The 25,930-nt window shown below is 38.6% G+C and overlaps 1 long non-coding RNA gene across 1 annotated transcript; it reads left to right on the forward strand.

Moving 5' to 3' along the window:
* The first annotated feature begins 7,805 nt into the window (after positions 1-7,805).
* Positions 7,806-14,019, forward strand: LOC121911919. The gene is made up of 5 exons (XR_006099975.1): positions 7,806-7,891; positions 9,684-9,778; positions 10,061-10,105; positions 10,699-10,790; positions 13,704-14,019. It is a non-coding gene; the product is annotated as an uncharacterized LOC121911919 (long non-coding RNA).
* The last annotated feature ends 11,911 nt before the right edge of the window (positions 14,020-25,930 follow it).

The following is a 25,930-nucleotide window of genomic DNA, read 5'->3' on the forward strand; positions in this document are numbered from 1 at the left end:
TTATCTGATGAGGGTTGTTTAGACAAAAATGTCATATGAGATAAATATGAAATAAACCAGCAGTAAGCAAGACTGCCATTTGACTCAGCTGTCACAGACTGATGTAATGTATCATCCCTTAGACAGCATTGTAAAATATATACCATACCATACCATATATACTAATGTCTCATGAATAGTGTATTCTTAATAGCTCTAATATTTTAACATCACTTTAACAGAAGAAAACAACAGAAAGAATTCTTGATAAGCTTAATGCAGACTATGATAAGATCCTTTAACACGCTGTAATTAATCATGTGTTCTAAGTTTTATGGTTTTGAAAATGCTGATACAATGGATCAGTAAGCGTTATGTGCTTCTATAAGGTACTAAGAATGGACATGAGAGGGTAACAGTTTTCTCATTCACTTCTTCCTCTGCTTTCCTCTGAAAACCGGTGATAAATATAGGACTTGGATTAAGATTAATATCACACATTTGCCGCATGTTGAGAAAAAGATGAAAAGAGAAAAAGGGAATTACAAAACAAGAGCTCATTTATAGTAACTGAGAAAATAAAGTAAAGATTAGATACACAAATGAATATAGTGAGACAATGAATAATAGTTGTAGTTTTTAGATGTGTTTACAACAGTTTTGATTTCAGAGTAATACTGTGGGGTTTTTTTTTTTCGATGAGCGAGTGCCATTCACCTCCATTCTGTAGATCTGCAGGGGCCCCAGCTGTAGTGCCCTTCATACACACACACACACACACACTCCCCTGTGTCCCCCTGCCCTGGGTATTAACTTCCCCCTCTGTAGCAGCTGGAGTCACATTGTGGCAAAACGTCTCTGTACCTGAAGGCATCACACACACACACACACACACACACACACACACACACACACACACACACACACACATACAGCTCCATGTATTGCGTGTATTTACGTTAGGTTTCATCAAATTCCTACGGTTTAGTATTTTATGAAGCTAAAGAAATGGTTTGAGTAACCAGTATGAGTCAGCTCACTGGAAACCATTTTAAAATAGAAAAAGCTCTCTCTGTACTGAATGTGTCAGAAATCAAAACAGGCCTCTTTGCTGTTAACACAGAGGTTGTTCATGTCCATTACAGCCTGAGGCCAATCACAAGGGCTCTGCTGGTTTGTTCACATTCTGTTTCTGCTGTTTGTCTGCCTGCTGCATTTGTATTCTGACAGAGTGTCCTTTTAACATTTCTACACTAGTACTGCATGTATGTATTGTGTCTTTTTGACTCTGTATGTGGACTCTGGAGGGCAAATTTATACTGTACGCACTTTATGCATGTGTGTAGGAACTATATGTAGTATGTTTGTTATTTGTTTTTTTAGATTATGGGTTATGTTAAAGGTTGCCTTCATATACTCTGAAAGTGTGTCTTTTTCATGCTTTTACTCCATTTGTAGTGTGTGTGTGTGACTGTGTTTGTGCATGTAGTAATTATTTTGTGCTTTTACAGGAAAACTATACCCAGGTGCATATACTTCATACTTCTACTTCAGCAGAGAGAGAAATAATGTACTTTATATTCCACCATATTTATTTGTTATAGTTTGCAGTATTTACTTTGCAGATTAAGATTTTAAAAAGCTATAGCATTAGCATTTAGCATTTATAGCATGATGGACTAGTATACAGTTAATTTAACTTCTCAGTTGTATACAAAATAGTTAAAATTGACTTGACAACCAGCTACAACCTTGGAATGATACTTACACAAAACACAGTACTAACTTATTACAGTAATAATAATAATAATAATATCAATGAAAGGGGTCATTATGCTGCATGATAATTACATTTATGTGCTGAGATTACTTCTGTTTTATTTACGTAACTGTGAATGTATATGTAAGATATTGTCCATACATTGTGGTATTACTACTTTTATTTAAGGATATAAATACTTCTTCCACAGCAGGTGTATGGGTACAGTTGCACTGCTACAGTTTAAATGTCTGTACATACAGTATGTGTGTTTCTGCATGAATTTTAAAAGAAAGGTTGAGATTTTCTCATGTCTAGCCTGATGAAAAACTCACATGCTACATACATGTTGACAGAGATATTGGTCCTGTGATCATCCTGTCTATACTGGCCATGAAGAGACACCATCATAGCAAGACTACATTGTAAAAGATGGATAAAAAAAAATAAAAAATCAACATTCCTCCTTCTCTGAAAAAGTTCAGCTAAAGCTAACATGAGTCCTCATCAGTTTGCTTTAGTTGCATTGAGGGTGTATCTTTGTCCTGACAGTCTTTGTTTTGTTCCAGCATGTTTTGTGAATGCCACAGCTTGGCAAGGAAACACTGTTAGTGGGAATGAGGGAATTTTGCACAAAAAAACACCTTAACTATGGAGGATACCCTCTTGATTTAGCTAACTCAGACTGCTGAAGCTTCACATTTCAGCTAAACATAAAAATGTCTTTTTGCACAAAACAAGAGCTGCAGATTTTGTCTCATTTCTTCCAGAGCAGTCATTCTACAAAGGTATTGCTTCACAGTCACAATGGAGAGCTGGAATGATTACTGCAATACATCACTCTTTCAACAGACACATGATGAGTGTTGCATTAAGACTGACTTCAAAACTTGTCTTTTAAAAGTTCCATTATAGACTAAAAGTGTGTGTCCACTTTATTTTAATGCTTCTGCTGCATACATTTGTGTGCGTGTGCTTTTCAGGCTACATCTGCACGGCTCAAGTGTGTGCATATGTGTGTAAACACAGCAAGTGTGCACACAAAGTTCACACCAGCAGTGACCGAACAAACCCAGGGCTGAATGTGTTGCGCACACCAGTTTTAGCCACTGAAATGAAGACGTCTGGATTTCATCGCCTCCTCTCTCTCCTCTCCTCTCCTCTCTCTCCTTCTCGGATATTGATCGGGCCGAGCGCTTTGAGTACAAAGAGTTAAGGCCTGAAAGGCGAAACAGCCGCGATTTCAGAGAAGTCATGAAAGTTTAAAATGCCTTCTCTTTCAGCCGGGTCCGGGGAGACGTGTTCGCTGTGCAAGTGACCCCCGGGCGCATTTGGAGATCCAATGGTTGAACCTTGCTCATCCCACGTTGAACCAGTCAATACCTATTATTAGCTACTGCCTGCCCTCTGCTACAGGGCCTGATGAGACAGAGAGAGAGAGAAAATACCTTCTGAAGGCCTAGAAGTGGAGGGAGCTGTGCCTGTTTGAGTGTGTGTGTGTGTGTGTGTGTGTTTCGTGGTTTGCCGATGGAGGGTGAAAGTGTGAGCATGTTGTGAGCATGTGTGAGTCTGTATGGAAGTTTCTGTGCTCTGCAATGTGTGTATGTTTCTTGGTATGCATGTGTCAGTATGTGATTATTTGTGTGGATGTGGGCCTGAGTGTGTGTGTATTTGTGCATTTGGGTGCCTTTTTAGAAATGGCAAGTGTGTGCATAAATGTATCTTGTGTATATACAGTTTTGTTTGTATGTGTGCTTTTTGCTTTTGCCAGTGGAGGGAGAAAGTGTGACCGTGTTCACTTGGTCAGTATGTTTTGCTGTAGGCATACACCCTCATATGTGATTACTAAATGTGTGAATTGCATAACTGCAGGTGTCCCTAGATGCAGGCGGTTTGTGTATGAAAGCATGTTACGTGTGTGTTAAGCACTATTAGTAAAGATACGTCTATTTGTGTGTTAACTAATGTTAGAGCAACCCTCCTTGTGACAGATATAGGCCACAAAGGGCTACTTTATTACTAATGGGAAACACACAAGCTTATTCCTTTGAATTACTGACCTAATTACATAAACATGTAATTACTACAATTCCTTTACAAGGCTACATCTATAAAATGATACACACACAAAAGCACTCTCGAAATGTTTCTCAAATGGCATTTTTCTCAAACACAACACTTCCTGGGTGTGACTGTACAGCACAATAATCATATTCCCATTTGTGAATTAAGCCATACATTTTTTCTGAAAGGATTATCATTTAAAAACACTGCATGTAAGTTTAAAACACATTCTCCATCATGTATCCCACATGTTGCCAAAAACGTGAATTTAAAATAGATCAGCATGTTTAATGCTACATGTTTATTGGTAATACAGTACTGTGTGTTAACAAATACTATGAATTCAGCTCTGCTGAATGTATATTTGACATTCTTCACAGTGTTTTGCCTTGAGCGACATAATGCTAATCAGGTATACAGCCTGAATAATTGAATAATTAAATAAACTACAACTCACATTTACATTCAGTTTTGATGGATGGACATTAAAAAAAAGTGAGTAAAATAGTAAAAATACATTTATTGAAACATCATGTAATATTCAATACATTATGATATAAGATTAACCGATACAAGACGAAAACCAGAGTCAAAAATACAGCACACACAACCACAGATGTGTATTTCTGTGTGAAAAACTGTAAAAAAAAACAAAACAAAACTGATCTTTCTTCACATAATCTTTTCTCTATGCTTCTGCCCAGTGAGTGTGTGGAACCTCTCTGTCGGCAGCTCTCTACATTCCCTGATCATATACGTGCTTTGAAGAAATGTTAGACTCTACCAGGTCTACCACTGCCTGAAATCTTCACATATCATTTGCTGTCTGTATAACGTGCAACAGTATCATTAAATATGCACCCCAAATGTAGTTAAGTTAAAAAGGCACTGTGTGCGCTACGGGTTGAGTTAGGGCTGAAGCAGACAACCCTAGGTGAGTAATGCTAGCTTTACCTGCTAAGGCTTCCTCCAAACTACACTGGAGCCTAATTTATTTCACACAAAGACACACTACAGCCATGTGGTTCAATTCACAAGAACACTAACACATATATCACTGTAATAATACCACGCTTCAGATAATGAAATTAATTCTAAAGCAATTGTAACCATTAAACTAAATCTAATAAGCCGTATGTCCACTAGGTAGCTATTCCTTTAGCTCATTGCTTGGGAACTAGCTAAAAAGTTACCAGTTGTATCACTCTCCGTGTTTACTGTTTCTGTTGTGGCGTAGACATAACTTTCTGAGCTATTTCTAATCTACTTTATGGTAAAAAAAAAAAAAGGGTAGCTGATTTGTGGCTGTTTTAAAAAGGTGAGTTTTGTGTAATAGTTCAAATTGCTTTCAAGTATGGATAAGAGGACAGCAAAAAATATGTTTTCTTCAAACCGTGGTAAATTGCATGAGTTAGAGGCTACCACTTGCTCCCACCATTGTCTTATTCTGTACATCAATTGTAAGAAACTTTCACAAATTAATTTGGCAATGACATGGTGATATTAAAAAATGCTACACATAGCACCTTTAAGAGGAGTAGTTTAGCTCCAATAGCCACAGCTTTTAATGGAGATAAACAGCTGGTGTGAAGGTGTCGATTACTGAAACACAGCAAATGTGTTCACTGCAGGAAATCAAACATGTCAGAAATAAATTCTGCACAGCATGCTACAACATGTCAAAGTGCCCAAAACAAAGCAGGAATGTTTCTCTTTCCTCTGAACTACCATTTCCCTCTTGAGTCTGAATCTCCCCTAAAGAAAGAAGTTAAGTTTGGCAGACAAAGTGTGGGCTGACTGAGCTTCCCCTCTCAAGACAATCTGTAACAGTTAACTGAAAGGGCAGCAATTACCGCACATCAGATGCGTTTGCGGACAACTCTCCAACACACATGCATGCAGATATGTGCCGCACACACACCCAACCTGTCACATCACGACATACTCGCTGTTCAGCGTGTCGACATAACGCCACCTGGAGCAAGCCTGGCGATAATGGATTAGGAAAGTCCAACTCACACTATGTCTGCCCCCCCGACACACAAGCACACGCACACACTATTTCCCTCTAATTGCCAAGGACTGAGTGCAACCCCCTCGCCTCCCACCACCACCACCACCCTCCCCTTCCCTCTCCCTAGTCCCTGTCCCCAGCTTCAGGGGCCCATCCGTCAGCCCTGTCCAGTTGGTTCTGGTCATAAATAGGCAGACGAGGCAGGCGGGCAGGGGCTTCGGTCCCACGGGCCCCTGAGGACAGAGAGACACAGCACCCAGCATATGCTCCCTAAGTACTGAGCTGGAGGGTGGGTGGGTGGGGGAGTGTTCAAACATGGCACCCATGGGAATGTGTGTCCAAATGTGTATGCCTACTTGCAATGCTATCTTTATGAGGGCCAAAAGGTGAAGATAAATGTATTGTACCTCTCTACATTTTAAAGTCTAAAGTTTATATAATGATATTGATCATGATATTGATAAAGTGGCCTATCCACTCGTAGAGCCATTACTTGTGTAATGCATAAAGTCAGCAAGGCAAGTTTAGTTGTAAGAAGACATTTGAAACACAAACGCATTTCAAAGTGTTTTACATAAGGCATAAAACATATTAAAAACATCAAAGAGCAAAGAGAGAAGCAATGCACAGAGAAGCTGAAAAGTATTACTTAATGGGCGGGTCTCTATTTTTTGAGGTTTTTATATCATTCTGAAGCTTCCCAGTAGTGTTCCATATGTATTCAAATCAAAGTACTATGTTTTAGCGTCAAACTGCCATTTTCCCAGGCACTTCTAAAAACTTTTTCCCACATGTCCTGATGTAGGTTTCTGCATGATGAAATAAACTGATATAAACCCTCTAGCCTGACTAGCCAGTAGCCACAGTGATGGACTGAGCACTCATTGTTGCTGCTGCTCTGCTAAACATGCTAACCGACACACACAGACGGAGCACTAACTGTTGCTGCTAATCAAAGTTTAAAAAATAAACTCTGAGCTCTCCTCCGACCAGTAAACAACTCTGGATCGGAGCAGAATCCGGCTCTCTCTTCCAGAGCTCCCGGCACTCAGCAGCTGTCTGCCCCTCCGCTCCGTGGTAACCAGTGGTTACCATAGTAACAGCAACTTTAATGCTACAGTATACACTTCATGAGCAACTACTTTGTCAGAAATACAACAGATGTTGGTGATTTGCAGATGGAGGTGTATCTGTTTATAGTGCAGCCAAACAAACGGATATCATTTTAATGAAGATGCCAATCAATAATAATCACGAAGATGATCTGATTAAATGCTAGAAATAGTTTTCCACACAACAGCAGAGCTCAGTAAAGTTGGTTACTTTGCTGAGGAGTTGGAGTGTGGAGCCTGTTGCCTGCAAATGCCGAAAGATGCAATTTTGATGAATGATCAGTCGGCACTAAAGGCGGTGATGAATACATTGTATTTCCTGTGAGTACTTCACAATAAAAGCCACCCTGTGTTTTCCCAGTTGAATGCTTTTAATGTGAAGCAGCAGTAAGACATGTTCAGTTTGCATTAACCATAACATAATACATCTATGATAAAGTGTAATGAGAGTAGATAGTAAACACTGATGCTGTTAACAATGACATTAAATTATGATGGATTACATGCATGCATCATTTCCTATGAATCTCTTGTGTGTGTGAAGACTATTTGAATCCAGTGTGAGAATGACGGACTCAGCCACTAACAATTAAAGCTACAACATAGGGAGGTGATTATGGAGTCAGCTCAGTCTCAATATTAAAGATTGCACACAGAAGGATTCACAAATGTATTTCGGGATTTATATATAAATGACTCTCCACAAAAATATTTTTCTATGCACACAAAAATATTTATTGTACATAAAAGTAAAAAAATAAAATATCTGTAGCCAATCAGATGTCTCCTTCCTTTTCAGCCAATCACATGAGTGTAGATTCAAGGGTATAATTTCATGTGATCACATAGTGTTACATCTGTGCAGTCTGCAATTATGAACAGGAGGATGGACATCAAACTAAACCATGAACTAACTACATCCAGGTGCCCAGAGGGCAGAGGTCAACCTCAACATGGTGTCTGGTAATGGCTCTCTGTCAGTGATAAGTGTCTTGGCGTGCATGATTAAATATGATTTAAGTTATACATGCTTGCTACATTAGTGATGTGGCATCATGGATGTATTATGTGTGGTATTTAACGCTAGCGTTAGCTAACAAGTTAGCCATATAATGCTAGTAGACAACCTAGGATCATTAGCTAGCCAGCCATAATATGATCCTAGTAACTTAACCATCAAAAAAAACAACAAAACCTTATGGGTAACTCACTTGTAAATAGCTTATCTGTTAAATATATGCAGTAAAATAAGTTGCTAGCAAACCAATATGTAACTAGCTTGCGACACATTGATCACACGGCAGTTTTGATTCGCTAACATTATATATACGGTAGCTGACCATAGCCAGCTGTTAGGTACAGTGCTGACTATATGAAATGGTTAATGGAGCGAGCTACAATAGTTAGAGCATCAGTAAATAATGACAGCTTCTTAGCTTGCCAATTCACCAACCTTGCATTGGTAATGTAGTTATTCAAGAACTGCTGATAAGTTCATATTTGACATTAACATTAGCTAGAGAGTGAATATAATTGCCTTTTAAAATATTTTGAAGTTTTCATGTTGTGTGCTGTCATCTTAGCCAGCAGCTAACAAACAGTCATTGTCCGATTGATAGACTGTATATAAAGATGGACGTCATGACAGCTCCCCAAAAGTGAAGCCAAAACATTGCAATTGCCCCCTGGTGGCTGGCCGCAGTATAGGTCATAAGTCCCGCCCCCTCCATATTAGTGGATGGGACATGGGCCAAACTAAAAAATCAAAGTACACGTCAAATAAATTTTTCCCAAAGATGGTTTATGTCATTTCAGGTGGTTCTTATCATGCTGATGTTTGTCCAAGTGCTCATTTTTCTTACAAGTTTGTTTTTAATTAGTTATTTGATGATAGAGGAAGGGGGTCTGACATCATGATTGACAGCTGTGACAGCCTCTCTCAAACCTCTATCAAGCCGTGGAACAGCTGAGGGGGTGTCTTCCGCGAGCCATCATCCCGCCACCTGCCTCTACTGCGCAGACTCTGGCTCCAAATGACGTCACACAAGCAAGATGGCAACTCCCGGAAATAAGATATTTTGGCTTCACGTCTTCATAGCGGTAGGAAGTGGATGACGCGTCGTCCATATTTATATACAGTCTATGGTCCGATCCATGTTTGTCATGTTTTATTCATTTATTTATTCCCAAGGAATCACTGACACGTGACATCCTTCAGAGATTGCATGATTGGCTGGTACACATCTTAGAGAGACAATTTCTTGACATTGAAGGGTTACAGTTTGTGTGCGGTCAGGATTTAGTTTTATTAAGTACTCTAGGTGACATAGTGGATGTAGGTGAGGATATACTGTCTGCACTGACAGATCTGAATACTGTTATCCAGCAGGTGAGAAAGAATGAACAGACATTTGTAACTGGATTTGAAAAGATGTTCTCGTGGGCATCCATGATTGACAGTGTCAGTAGAGACTCTCACACATCTTATTGAACTTGGGCTGCCATCAAATTACATCGCCAGACTCCTTAGTCTAAAGCAACACTATTTAGGCGGGTGGTCGAAAACAATATCTGCCTCATACAGAGGCTGGAGTGACGATGAATTAGATTCATTGATGACAGCAATTAAGAGCACAATGCCTGGTGCTGGGTACATTGTAGTCTGAGGTGCTCCACTTGCACTGGGACACAGAGTGCAATGGGACTGAGTGTATGCATCCATGCATCATGTGGACAGTGTTGGTGTGCTCTTCAGGATGACCTGTCTGGGATGTGTGGCGAGGAGAACATACATGGTTCCTTCCTACCGAAGTACATAGTGCACATTGACACCAATCACAAGCTTATCAGGTACGTCTGCATGCTATCTGTATGTACTGTAAACTTTTTTTCAATGTCTAGTACTGTGTATCTTGTATTTTGTGTATTGCATCACACCATTGTCTATCATTGACAGAACATAGCAACCAGGATAGTACTTTGCATTGAACGTCATTGAATTAGAGCACCATGAACTGATTTTGTTCTGCTTACATTCCCCCAGATATTGTATCCTGAGAGCTATGCTGTTAGACATGTTATGTCTTGTGTTTGGGAGTTACGTCTAATCTTGTCTGATTTGTTTTTACTCAGGTACAACTTTGATATCTTTGGGGAATAGATGGCTATCCAAGGAAGGTAAGACTTTTCACTGTGAAGGACCGACAACTGCAAAATGTTGCTGAACATCCCCATTTAAGCAGGGAGGATGTATTACTCCTTATAAGCTTCAGTTTATATTCTGTACAAACAGGTTATGTTCCTCAGATAAAAAATATAACTTGTACATAGTGACATTTTGCTTCTTTTGCTTTTCTCTCATACGCCTGTGACCTACCCTTTTCCATCGCTGAGGAGAAGCAAATTTTTTTTGTTGACAGGATGACAGCAGTTCCTGTCCCATCCTATGTTAACTTGGAGGCTGTGCTTTTAACCTTTAACAACTTTCCTGTCAAGTGTCCATCTATCCTTTTCAGCGAGCTTTGACTCACAACTATTCCTCATTGGCAATGCAGTTTATCAGCGCTGAACCTCTGCTTTCATGATTTCTCATGTCATGAGACTCATCTGAGCTGTCATGAGATCCCATTATACATTGAATGATTCAGTATTTTCTTGCTGTTGCACCTGTCATTTGAGCATTGATTGTTTTGGTCCCTACAGAACTTTGTCAAGGAAAACTGATTCATCAAAGTACCAAATTGTTCTTCTATTTGTGCTTGTATGTGTAGATTATGTACCTGAAGGTAGCAGACAACAACCGGTCCAACGGCCACTTTACCTTCTTCAATGAAGCTATGAATGAGCATGGGTTTCCACTGAGGTATTCACCTTATTTCAAATGTAATTATCAGTGTGATTGCAGATCTATGCATAGAATTTAGATGCTCCCCTCAAATAGCTGCATCAGTTAAAAAAAACATTTGGACTTAACTTATTATTGAGACAGCTCTTTCATCGCAAATATTGCTTTGCTCTACTTTACATAACATGGGTTACTATTAAGTCATTTTTGTCTCTGACATGAATGAACTTTAACCTCACCCATAGGCCTACATGAGCGTATGAATGAGTTTACTATTATTATGCCTCCAGTTGCCTACAAATTCACAAAGAAATGAATACAAGCTGTGGAATCTCTCTTCACCTTGGTTTAGTCATTCAACTTAGTCTCATCCAGCAAGAGCCCTTCGCCACACTCGTTTTTAAAAGGAAATGTACATTTCAAGTGATATTACTTTTAATATCTCCTCTCAATAGGGCTAGAAACTCCACATAGCCAACTGTGCCTCTAAAATTTAAGTGTTTCTTGTGTCATACGGTGACTAATACCATCAATATTACAGAAAGAAAAATGTGTTTTTGCATAGCTTCCCATTACAATTAACAATGAAAGGCTTACATTTTGCCAAGAAGGGACAATGTTATGTGAAAACTTGAAACAAAAGACAATATTTTGTTGCACAAACATCTTAAACTTTATTTGGAGTAATAAAGCAAAGCAAACTAATAGCCTACCATAACATCATCCTTAAAGTGAAGCATGGAGTAGGGATCATCATGATTTGTAGTCGTTTTGTTGCCCCTGGGCCTGAGCAACCATTACTCACTGAGAAAACAAAGCACTCAATTGTATAAAAATAATTTTTACAAGTTTACGTTTCAGGGTAGCTGTCAGTCATCTGATGCTCAATAGAACACATGCAGTACAGGAAACATTTGGTTGAGATCAGCGTTGAAAAATAAGAACAATGAGTTACTAAAACCAAAGGTTCAGTTTCTTTTTCCAACCTGACTTTGAATGTTCAAGCAAATAATTCAATAAATACCAATGCACCAAATGCACCAAAACATGCAGCTGTTTTTATGTTAGTATTTCAGGCAGATTTAGCTTGTCCATTATTGTGACTTTGAAGAATATCAGACCATATTTTATGACTAAATTATGCAAAAATGCAGGGAAATCCAAGGGGTTCACTTACTATTTCTTGGCACTGTACCTAAAACAAATGGATGTAGATCATTTTGGAATTGAACCCCTCATGTGTTTGTGATGCTTGAACTACAAAGATTTCAATTCTGCATAATTATGTCCTTGATGAGGCATACAATTCATATTTTATTTTCAGTGAAAGGAGATCATGGAGGAGAAAATGTAGCAGAATTAATGTTCTCAGTTCGTGGAACTGACATTAACAGGTTTGTTGCGGGAAAAGCGCACACAATCTACTAGTGTTCATTTTGTCAGCTATTTTAAAAAAAATGTAGTATCAGTCTTAGTTCTGTGTCAAATGTCCTTGTTAGTTTTTATCATATTTAGTCAACCGTATCCTCTTTCTTTTAGTCAAGTTTTAGTTGACTAAAAGTCTGAGCATTGTAGTCTTATCTTAGTCAAAGAAAACCGGAACTATTTTATGGTATCAATTTAAGAAATACATCCAGACATGGATCATGTTCTGATTTGCATATTTATTTTAAACCAACACAATTCAAAAAACTGGAGCCCAATACTCTCTTTAAAACAATGACAGTTGTACAGACAATAAAATGTTTTTAAACCAATTTTTTGGTTGCCCAAAGTACAAACTTATCTTTCTCTTCTGAACAATGGAAATAAAAGTACTTATCCTAATAAAATTGAAAAGAATACTGTACACACACCAATTGCAATCTGCTTGCATTACAAAATAAAAATAAATAGATCTGAGGTCAGTGATAACAAGAAAATAAAAAAAAAGTGCCACATGGACTTAATAATGACATAAGGTTAGAAAATTGCTATCTAGCAATCTAGTTCACATGGCATCAATAGCAGAGGTTTAACAAGGCAAGTTTTGCTAGAATAACAACCATGATAAGGAAAGGTAACATTACACACTGCTATTTTAATCAATACAGCTGTCTACATGTGCCGTGTAATGGCTTATGTTTCAATCGCACTATATACACATTAACGTGACCTGGAGTCTATATTGCTCTACTTTATGCGTGTAACTACAGTCATTGTGTATTGGGCTCTGAGTGCTTCCACAACGTGGTGATCTACACTAAGCACTGCATCTGAATGCCACCAGTGTTGATACACAGACAGAGCACTGCTAATGTGCTGCTCAGGCTACGCCTCCTGTGAGTCTATAGTATTCTGTCTCTTATTTTTTGTCAATGAAAATAAGGAGAGATTTTGGTAAAGTTTTTACTACATTTTAGTCTTGTCTTTTTTCATCAACATTATTGCAAGTAGTCAGTTAGTGTTTAATGACGTTGGCGCCGTCTCATCATCGTCTTGTCTTAGTCACGTAAAAAAAGGTTGTTGACGAACATATTTAGTTTTGTTAACGAAATTTACATCACAGTCAACAGTGAGTTAAAACTCATTTTGGAAGCTTTAAGATAATTATTCTTAAGATTCCCTTTAACAAACCTCTATAAGAAATTATAAGAACAGACAACTCCTTCACAAAGAAGAAAATGAGAAATTCTCAGAAATTTACTGGCTATGATCATAAACATTTTAAAGCAGAAATTAACTTTTAAAACTCACTTCATGATGTTGTGTACTCACTCCCATCTCAGTCAGTTGATTCTTTTAAAAGGAATACAACATCCAGTTAGAAATATCGCCACTGATGCAATGGTTGGGGCAAAGCGAACAGTTCCTTAAAGGATCTTAAAGTGCATGTCATGAAAAATGTAAGTACTTGTTATGAAAAATGTCTTTTTTCTTTTTCAAATACAGAATTTTGCAAGAATTTTGGTGTGATGTGTTCATGAGTGTTACAGGTGTGTATTACAACACCCTGCACTCTTGAGGACCAACACTTCATCAACATCAGCAACATCCTGCACATGTTCTGCTGCCACTACGTTTTCCTGCCATGCATCCAGGCCAGTCTGGATGTCTTCAGTGAGGAGTGAGCCAACCATCCCATCAGGACAGAGCAAAACCTGACACCAAATCAGTTGTGGCAGTTGGGCCAGGCCCTGAATCCTGTTGCAGATCTTGATGCTGATGCTGCGGTAAATTATGCATTTGTTAAAATGTCTCATCACAATCTCTTGTTGATCCTTAATCAACAAAAAAGCCAGAGTGACCATATATCTCAACACTGTCCAGTATGTTGAGAACTTACCTGAGGCAAGATAATTATTACCCGTTAAGTGTGTCATATGATTTCAATTCTTTGCCACTGATGGAGTCCGGAGCCTGAGCCTTATGTCCATTTAGTTCTTGGAAAGCCTCCTCCACTTCCCTTTTTAGCAAAGTGTCCTCTGGTGTCTGTAATTTCTGCTGTCCATCACTGCCCTAGGCTGTTAATCCACCAAGTATGGATGTTCTCAACCGTTCAGCCTGCATGAGTTTCTAAAAACTGAAGCTAATAGCACAGAATTCCACTGCTGTGCTCAAACTTATTTACTACTAGCTGCTTTTGTAATATTTATTATTTAGCTTGGATTAGGACACATCTAGCCATGTTAACAAAAAGTTGTTATCATAAGCAGTACACAGGCATAAGACGAACACCAAACCAACTCCCACATTTCTATCTCGAAAGCTTTAAGGGAGAGAAGCCGCTTGAGAATCGGGTGGAATAAGAATGAAAATAAAACTTCAGAAACTAAAGTGTGTCAGTGTACAAGTGCACTAAGTGCATATATGAACAGGAATCGCTTTTAGAATGTTGTAATTTTAAAAGGGACTAAATGTAAGACCTTGCTGAAATTTGCGCCTACACAAGCCCAAAGCCTTAACTGATGGAACCGAGGGCCATCATCAAGTCCTGGTGGAACATCTTGTAGGTCTGTTAGTGGCCGAGAAGGATGTGAGAGCCACAGGGTAAGTTGAGGTTACAACCTCAACAATGTGGTTTCTTGTCGGCAGCACCTACCTGACCAGCAGCTCCCACCTGACCCTGAACCTCATGAGGTCACGCAACAACTCTGGTGACACTATGGAAAATTTTATGTATGTGACACCTCATTTCACCTCATTTCATCAAAACTTGAAATTGAGCACATAAAACTTACATACACCAAATGCCAGGACCTTCAGTTCCACGATTGTCAATATACTAAAATATCACATACACCATGCATAGATTAATATCTGTATCCCAAATTGTGTGCATATTATTTTTGCAACAGAACTGCCATCTCTTCAGCTGCTCTACACTTCCTCCTTTTATCCATTCATAGCTGTCCCACCCAAACAACTAGGTGAAAATTGAGATGAGAAATGCAATACAAGAGGAAATAAGATGAGCATTATCTTCCTCTATGAATTTCCTAAAAAATCCAGTGACAAGACTGACTTTTTCCAGTGGAGCTGGGTCATCCTCATCCTTATCACTGTCACATTTGGGTTGTGGCCAGTGAATGTTCTGGATCACAGTCTACAGGGGATCAAATACAAACATGTTTCATTTTAAGATTGAAAGACTTGTTAGATGTTGCAGAATGATCTTAAATCGTACAGCATTGTTTTTTAGATCTACACACCTGTAATGGAGACCTAACAAATGAAATTACACAAAGTCTTTGCAAACAAATCCCAGCAATAACATAAATCCAATGAAGACAAAAGGCAGCTTACCTGGGAGTTAAGCTTCTCATTTGACTTCCATGGGAAAATTATGGGGTGGACATCTGGCCTATCTGAAAGAAGCGGCCAGATTCCTGTTTCTTTAAGGCCTTTTCGGATCTGTTTAATAGGCTGCCTAATATGGTGAAGTATCTGAAAACAGAACTGAGAGGACAGAAGGCAACATTTACACTGAGGTACTACTTTATTGGACAGACATCACATGTACAGATGCCGCATGAGTCTCATGTCCAACCTCCAATATACATCCAAATTGGTTAGACTGTCATGTTACCATTATATTGTTTGAATAAGGATATTTATAAAATGATTACAGCAGTTCCTAGAACAGCCAGTCATGATTGGTGGAGGTTGGAACAGGGAGAAACCAGGACAGGCAAAGATCAGTCACACTGGTGGTTTCTGCAGTAAGTTCTACATTCTTGAGCTAAAACAGGTACACACTGACAAAAAGGGGAAAGAATTTAAGAATTACATGCAAAGTTATCTCTGGGCAATCCACAAAAAGGCAAAAGGTACAATATAAACAGCCAACATCTGGATTAAATCACAGGGACACAAAAAGCTTTGGAAATCACGTCTTGCCAAACAGCCCAGCACTGACCCATGAACTGAATGTATTTGATGATGCGTGAGATGACAAACACATGTAGCATTGTGGTGCATTTGGTGTATGGCATGCCAACTTTTAACTGCGTTACTCACAAAACCAATTGTTTCACGACGGTCAAGATCAGGACAGTCCTGCAGAGTCAGAGCTGATGCTGCAGTGTTGGTACTCCCACCAGTCAACAGAGTCACCACGGGCAAACTGAGTCCTGAGAAACCGAAACCACCATGCACGAAGGAATGGCCTATCATCCCACCTGCAATCTCAAACACGCTGCTTTCTTGAAGCGCAGCAGCTGCAGAAGGAACCCGATGTTCTTTTTCCCCTTCAAAATGGGTTATAAGAGCAGAGGGGCCTTAATAAAAAAGGAGAAAATGTATTAAACATCATGTAACGCCATCACATCAATGTAGGTCAAGCAACATTGAGCAATCTGTTTCAAAACATGCACAGTTGAACATATGATCACAGTTAAACCAAAACTCAATCTATGGAGGTTTATTTAGATTAAACTTCAATAAGTGGTTTATTTAAATTAAGCTGAGTGTTTATATGTCAATACTACTCCCTCATTTGATGAAATCAATGTCAAAGAAATATACTACAATTAATAGAGCAATTAAACATGTTTTAACATGAAAAGATAATGGATGACACCCCAACCCTTTCTGGAAGTGTGTCAACATATACACCTACTCTCTCTCTATGCATGGCCATTGACAAAACATGCCGGTAGATGCCTTGGCCGACTGCTGCATCTGCTTGAAAAGATGACCTCTGATGAAAAGTACAAGTAGCCAGATGATATCCAATATACAGTTACTAAGACACAGCATGGCTATTGTGCTACCATCTTTTGAGCTTCCACTACAACAATGAATGCAATGCAAGTTCTGTCTTCTGTGGATTAAGGAACATGCACTCAACTCCAATTGTGCAACTAAGAAAAAAACAGTCAAAATTCATTCCAGATAATAACTACCTACGATGAAAAAAAAACCAAATTACACTGTTTAGCAATACTGCTCAGCTTGCACTTGAATGGAGCTCAGTGAAGTGAGCCCAGTTAACATTATTCATTTTACAGAATGACATCAATGAACAGTCCTATTCTTCTTCTGCATCAAACATTTAGAGTAACCGAAAGAGGCATGGACATTCAGATTTAGGGTTCAGTAGTTCTTCTCGAAACAATTGATATGCTTTTTGGGGGTCTACCTCATTCGCCCATGCCGAAAATGTAAAATGTAAAAAAGTAGTTGGTGCAAAGGAAATTCCAAATTGTATACTCATACCAGCTTCCATTCCAGAGTCAATAAATTTGTTGTATCGACAGTGATATTTTGGAAGCCCTGCATTTTAAAGCAATATATTAAAGGTAGGTATTTGAAATAAATATTCCTTTTTGACATTACTGGATCAAAGTTCTTGCAGCATTTCTTTTGGGGTTCACTGTTTTGTAACAGTGTTTGTGAGTAGAAACTTTCTCAAACCATTTATAACCAAAAAATGGTCCAGTTTCAAACTACGCCATAGCAGTAATGTAAGAAAGTAAAGTAAGAAAAGCGTCATGGTTTATTAACCTCTCTCAGACATGTAATATTCGCTAGCTACAGAAAATATAATTCTATGATCAAAAATGAGTACATATAGTGTGTGTGTCCTGGTACAAAAAGTCAGTTTGGTGAGATGTGTTATACCCCACCTATTTATACACCTGCAAGCATCACGTCATTATGTACTGAAACATCTGCTACCTTGCTTCCCATGGTGAATAAAGAATAAGGCTTTATTACTGAATTGCAAAGTAACACAAAAGACAGCATTGATTACCTCCAAAGAATGTCCCATCCCTGTGGCAGGTGGGACTGGCTGCTCAATAACTGGGCAGTCTTTATCAAGAAAAATCCCAGATTCACTCTCCTAAAAAAAAAAAAAGAAAAAAGAAAGAGAGCTAGGGCTATAGACTTTGAAACACTCATTTGTACAAACTAAAAATTTACATATTTATTTGAGAAATGAGAGAAATGTTGTAATAAGAGCTTACAGTTAATGTGCCATTGCAACCCTCCACATGTAATGGCAACAGCTGTAAAGGTATTTGATTACCACTTGTAATGCAGTTTGACTGTGGCATCTTGGTGTACTCTGCTGAATCATAAGGAAGTGGTTCAGTAGAAAGCTGCTCCTGTAGTGGAACAACTAATACGGTAAAGTTTTTGCCATTGTTGAACACTGATTTAAGGAGCCTTGTGGAGTACCCCTCAGACTCAGCTGGAATTATGGGCAACTTGCGACGACCACTACCACCTATTTTAAAATGGAAAGTGGTCAAGTGTCATTTAAAACCTTGCAATCATATATACATTAAAATCAGGCAAATAAGTTATACTTTGTCAGGCAAACTTTCAAGTACTTAAGTACTGTCCTCTACAACTTGAAGAGTGATGTGAATGGTAATCCAAAGTAGGATGTCACATGACACATCTCTGGAGCTTTGAATGTGAAAAACATTAACAGCCATATTTTTCATCATTGGAAATTGAGAAAAACACCACCTGTAGAATTGAAAAACATCCAGCCTTCTTTTAAGGTCTTCAGTTTAGGAAATTCCGCTTCAAGTAGAGCCACAGTCTTTAAAACAGAGTGAAATAAGATTCACTATTCAGAAAGTGATTAACATTTTTTAAAGCATTCTACAATATTGTATACTATATGATTACATCACTGTTTCAAGTGGTCTGGTAGACTTAGCATCCTCTTCTCAAGTTTTAGCCCTCCGGAGCCCTTTGGTGTGAATTGACTGGGTCAGGACATAATGTTTATATGAAAGTCTGCCATAATGCAAGGGGCAGGAGTTGAGTATCGTCTTTTTCCTTGTGGCTGATCAGTGTTGAACATTCTCGGGAATTGCCTGATGTGGGAATGACAAAAAGATATGTGAAGGAAACCAGATAGTCTATTAAATCTACAGCAAGATTGGTGTATTATGAAAATGTATGGCTTCAGTTGATGGTTATGTTTACCTTGTTTTCAATAATTGAAATTATAAATAGCTAAATAAAAGTATAAAATACATTCACACTGTTCAGTAATGTTACAGCCACCATGCTTGTGATGTTCTGAAAACCAATATTCAATGCTTCAGAAAAAATGAATCACTGGCAGTAAAGTGAAGATGTGTAACTTAATAGACAATACAGGACACTAAGCTATATCTACATATCGAAATCTTTGTTGGACTGACAGTGATTAATCTTTTCTGAAGCATTAAAATATTGGTGCCAATCTTTCACAATTCAAGAACATTTCATGACTTACGACAATTGGTAACAATTTGTAACAAGCTAAACATGTTATGTTTCACTTACACTTGGAGCGCCACTATCAGACGCCATGTTGAAGTTGACCTCTGACCTCTGGGCACCTGGATGTAGTTAGTTCATGTGTTAGTATGATGTCCATCCTCCTGTTAATAATTGCAGACTGCGCAGATGTATCACTGTATAATCACATTAAATCATACCCTTCAAATCTACACTCATCTGATTGGCTACAGATAATTCCCTGTTGAAAAAAATACATTTGTGGATCGAGTCTCAAAAAACCCACGCACAAATGCAGTAAAGTTCATCACTGACAAGCAGTTTGTAAGTGCAGCTTCAACAGTTTGTAAATGAATGTCACAACACCCAAATATGTTTTTGATGGAAATTGCAAATACTTTTAAATACATATATTTGTGGATTTCTATTACATATATTGAAAACAAGAAATATTTTTGTGCATCAGAAATACATTTATTACATTTAAACTTTTTTTTTTTTTTACACTTTTTTGGACTGAATCCGTCTGTGTGCATTCATTAATATTGAGACTGATCTGTCCTCATAGATGATTACTGAATGTAAGTATACTGAGCTATTGCAGAAGAAATGCAAAACATACATATTATCAAAAATAGGGTTCAATCTCGTGAATTTTTTAAGAATTATAACTTAAAGTGTTAAAGGAAAAATGTATTTATTTTATAACATTACACATAAAACCTAATATTTAACTATATTTTTATGTGTATAAAACGTTAATGTTTTGACTTTTAGCTACCTTTGACTCAAGCAAAACATTTTTGTACTTTTTCCACTTTCACTTTTCATTTCAGTTTGGAATTAGCAGAACTAGAATACCTAGAGTCTCAAAAGTGTAGTAATACAAATGTGTGTGTGTGACAGAAGGGACAAAGAAGCGTTGCAGGCTATGTAATGCTCTGGCTCTCTGCTGGCTGTGATGTTGTGGACAGAGCCGTGAAGAGGCTCCCAGGCAGCACACCGTGTCACCATCACTCGCCATCACACACAGACCTCTCTTTCTCCTCCTCCTCCCACTCGTCCTTGCCTCCTCTGTTTTAAGGAGGTGAACAACAAGTGGAGAGAAAAGAAAGAGGTTTGCGTGCATAATTGTGTTGTTGTCATGTAGTCACAATTTGGATAAGTTGGGAGCAGGCAACTGTAAAGTGAGTAAACAACAAGGGAGTTGAGTGGAAGACACCAACAGATCAAACTGGAAAAAAATGAGCAGGGATGGGTGGAACAGAGGTGTGAGAAGAAAACGGGAAAGGTACTGCATAAATACAAGTGAAATTAATATGATCTGCTAACAAAAACTATACAATATAACATCTGGACAGAAACCTGAACCTGAGAGCTGACTGCAGACATACTGGATATAAAATTGAACTTTTCATTTACAAAACAGTTGGGAAAGTGCCATCACACAATTTCTATTACAACATTTATTTACCTGATATATAACCAAAATTGATATTTTGATTATTTGAAAGTGGATTTGATGTCCTCCATCAGTTACATTGAAATTGCTTTAGGAGGGGATCTCTTTGTGGCAATGTGGACAGGAGGAACATGTACAGCAAACAAAAACTCTCCTTTAGTGAATGAATGAATGACATTTGTATTATTGTGTCATGCATACAACTGTATGCCCAGCCCGCATGGGCTTACAAAACACCATAAATTCCAACAAGCCAGGACCAGAGTACAGCGTATATATTGTAAAAAGAAAATCTTTCACCTTCAAATCTAGAGACCATCATTAAATAGTAAAGACATCCTAATTTACTGTCAGAAGCTTTCCATATATTACTGAAAATCTAAGTAAATACTAATTAAACAACTATCTTGCCTTCTTTTCCAAGCTTTTGAGATAAAATTAGCAAACTTAAATACATCAAAATTGAACAGCCATTCCAGTTTTTGCTCATCTGAGTTGTTTAGTAGTTGTTGGAATGAATAGATGAAAATCAGATTAATCAGATCAAATTGTTACAATGGTAGAACAGACAACAGCAAGACTTAGACATCACAGCCATGTTAGCACTTCTGTGAGGCTGTACTTAGGTACTGTTGTGTTTTGACCTCAGAGTGAATGTCAGCATGCTAACATGCCCAAAATGAAAGCAGGCCATGTTTACTATAAATGATGCTTAGGTTAGCATGTTGCATTTAGCATGCTAATTAGCACTTAAAACAAAAACACCTGCGGATGATGGGAATGTTGTTAGTTATACAAGTATTTGGTCATAAACCAGAAAGAAAATTTGACCTGATAAAGGCATTAGATGAAAAGTTAAGGCATCACCAAAGTGATTACAATTAATTCTGTAGGAAACATGAGGGTCTGTACCAAATTTTATGTAAGTCCATCCAATACTTTTTGAGCCAGACCATTGCATCGACTTGGACATATTTTACTGGATCAGTGGAACTTTGATCTGTTGGTGGCGCTAGAGGTGGAGTTGGGGGATAAACAAAGTCTTGATAATTTATCCTCTGGAAACCATGAATTTCTGAACAAAATTTAATGGAAATTCATCCAGTATTTGAGATACTTCAACTTTGATAAAAGTGGTGGACCAACTGACTGGCTGAAATTGCATCCACTAGCAGGTTGAAACAAGTTCCCCAGCTGTAGGTGCTCGATTAAGTAAAATATCTTTAGAAACTACAATTACAAAAGTACAAAAATCTCTATTGAGTGCTTAGAGGTTCACAGAAGAAGTTCACAGAGGTTGCAAAAACAAACAAATGTCATTCAGTCTTTACATCTCACTCAGCAAAGCTTTATCATATTCCTAAATCCTAACCCAACCTCTTATTACCAGGCAACTGTCTTCTCTTCGGAGGATTTCCTTCATCTTTCTATCCCTGTGTGGACATTTCAGTTCATACATCCTCATCCTCAGAGAAGTCCAACACACACATGCACACGCACACACACTTAAACCCAGTCCTGCGGGTGTATTGCCGGGTGAGGCAGAGATGTCGCTCCTTCCATCTCTCTCTGGTGTGAGTGTGTCCAGTCCTCCAGGGGGAATCCCATCCTTCTTAATCCTATTAGTGGTGGAACTCACGGATTGGCGGTCTACTCCTCTGGACCTGTCCACAGTCATTATCCTGACCTCCACTCCATAGCCATCTCCATCCCTCTACATTTCTAACTCATACCTCTTTCTCTTTTTTCTTTTGTGTATTTCCCTCCCTTACCCACCCAGCCATTTTCTTCCTTGTGTTTTCTTAGTTTGTACCTTATTCTAAATGGTTATCATATTAGTATCAAAACTAGTTTGAGTGAAATTTTTTGAAGTGAAGGTTTGAAGGCCAATACTCAGAGAAAAAAGAAAAAGAATATTTGATGGGCATGTTTTTCCTGGGTAATTTTGTCCGGTGGGTGAGCTCACTATGAGAAAACATTGAACAGATGTTTGTTTTAACAGAAAGCACTCACTTGTGGAATGGTTTAAATCCCCAAGTCCCTCAGCCACTGCCACACATGTAACCGGGCAGAACCTGTGAATTAGCTTCCAGACTAATTGTGCCAGCATTTTAAGATTTCTGCCTTCGTGGACTGGAGAAAAGTTTGTTTAAAGAAATCTCTACCAGGGTTTGAACAGTTTAATTTTAAAATTTGATACTGTTGACCTGAGCTATGTTTGAGGTGTCCTGATGTGCGAATTGAACAGACAATATACCATACCTATACCAGCCAATCAGAAATTAAACATCATTATATTGATTCAACTGTAGTCTGAAGATCACATAACAATGCCACAGCTGTGCCTGCAAAAATCTGTCATCAACGACCCAGGGTTTGAGCCTGTTTCACATTCCTTCTCATTTGGCAGAGAAAGAAATAATGAAACAAAGAAAGGCAAGAAGGAAAGAAAGTAAGGTTCCCTGCTGACAGGTTGACACCAAGGCTAAGGCATTTTGATACTCTAGAGGGTATTAGAAACACTTATTTGCAATCTGGCACTTGGATTTCTATGATGTAGCCATACACATGGTATATATTACTGAGTAATTTCCTACTTGATCAGCCTTGCGAAAGCCTGCACAGAGCTCCGCTTATTACATCTGTGATATTGCCAGGAGATGTAGAAACCTTAACTGTCAAATAATCAACCTATAGAGCTGCTCAAACTGAAAACCTAAAAACTTAAAAAGAAAAACACGATGCAAACTGAATGAAATGAAACTCAGAAACTGCTTCATACACAAGACACATTGCTAATACGTACAAGATAAATAAATAGGAAGTAGTGTAAATAAAAGGAAGCTGATTCATGTGGCAGCAAAGAAGCAGTGTGATTTGCCCACTGCTAATAGTTAAATAGTGAGCCCTTTTTCTTTGGAGGTATATAGTGTACACCTGTGTGGATATGATTGGATATTACTAGTCAGCTGATAGCCACAGCGGTCTATTATTTTCTTGATTAACTGTTTGGCCAATGAAATGTTACAAAATTGTGAAAAATATTTGCTTTGGAATTTTTTAGAGCTTTCTGTGTTGCGTTCAATTTGCTAGTTTTGTTCGACCAACAGTCCAGATCCTAAAGATTTTCAAATGACTATACTATGACTAAAATATAAAAGATATATGAGCTCTCTAAGACCTAATTTCATGGGAGTTTTACATTCTATTAACTCATCATGACAAAAGTGATTGGATGTCAGACTTCTTGAAGAAAAACAATCAATTAGACTTGGGAGAGCCTCATGTACACACCTTTCCGTCACACCTGAAGGTTTAGGCAGCACTGAGAGTGGCCAACAGTTTGGATGTTTTTTCATCAAGTGTATGTGAGTGTGCACGAGTGTGTGTGTGTGTATGTGTGTGTGTGTGGTTGGAGGTCCTTTCCTGTCACTTCAATGTTCTTTACCTGCTGGAGGAGATGATGATCGGTCCCCTGTGCTCTGCTCTGAGCCTGGTGGATGACAGGATCTAACAGAGCTGATAAACACAGACGCCCCACAACCCGGTTGGCCTCGGCCCTGACAGTGACTGAACTGGCCTCAAATCGCCTTTGACAGGGAGCAGTGTCAACACACCTACAACACATACACACACACACAAGCCTGGAGTAAGCACACAAAAGCACACACTCATATGAAACCATATATGCTCAAAAACATATTCAATTCCTACCACAACACACTCAATGACAAGTTTATAGTTAAGTATGAAGCAAGCTCAAAATGAAAAGCATGGACACTTGGAAAGCATGCAAACACACTTTCTCCCTGTCACACACACACACACACACACACACACACATACAAAAGCTCAGCATGTCCAAACCTATTCTAGCAGAAGTGACATCACCTCAAAGACATGACTGTCACTTCACCTGCAAACACATGAGGGTGATTCGTGGCAAACACCAACATGAATACGGTGCACGTGGCGTCAGGTCGGTAACTGACCGCCTCCACCTCCACAGGGGTTGAAATGCAGCCCAGAGCAGAGACAATGATCTCAGAGCAGCTCATCACACAGCGGGGCAACAAAATGACACTGCCCTGGGTGAAAGGTAGGACCTTGTCAGGCTGAAGATAGGAAGGTGAACTGGCAGCAGACAAAATAAGTGTAAGCTGATATTAATTGGGCTTTCTGGACACTTAGTCATATAAGCAGGCATTCAGGTGAGTCAGTCCACCTTATATGGTGCCACTGAATTTTCTCCATATGATACCATACTGCTACAGTATTTATTGGAGAATTAGTCAGTGGTGGAAATCCTTTTTCAGAGGCTTATTGTCCTTTCTCATGGTGTGTATTGAATATTTCACATTTATATTGAAGATTGGCATGAAATATACTATAGCTCATAGTACACTATGCTGTAAAACAGAGATTGTTGGCTTCTACGACTACACTGTAGTGTTTCAGCAACATTTTTTAGTCATCCACCTCACGCATCTGACAGAACAGCATGCTCTTCCATTTGAATTAATACGGCTATCTAAACCTGTCACTCACTTTTCACTCACACTTTATGTGTTACTGTGACTCCAGAGCATTTTTACGTGCTACATGCATGTGTATTGGGGTATGAGCGCTGCCAAAACACGTCTGAGCCCACAGCAGTACTGGGGATAAACACATCTAGTGTAGACACTGTAAGGGAATATCAATAGACTGTAAAAAAATTGTTAAAATTCTTTCTTCCCCTATGGCTGGTGATAATTGTAACATAATTGAAGCACCTACACTTAACACTTGTGTGTGTGTGTGTGTGTGTGTGTGTGTGTGTGTGAGTGAGTGAGTGTGAATGTGAGTGTTAATGGGTGAATGAGCAGCAGAAACACTGTAAAGCGCTTCGGATAAAAGCGCTAATGCAGCCATTTACCATGATTACTTTTTCAGAAACATTAAGAAAGTAATATAGGGGATTACA

The sequence above is a fragment of the Thunnus maccoyii genome, chromosome 14, assembly GCF_910596095.1.
Source record: "Thunnus maccoyii chromosome 14, fThuMac1.1, whole genome shotgun sequence".
NCBI lineage: Eukaryota > Metazoa > Chordata > Actinopteri > Scombriformes > Scombridae > Thunnus > Thunnus maccoyii.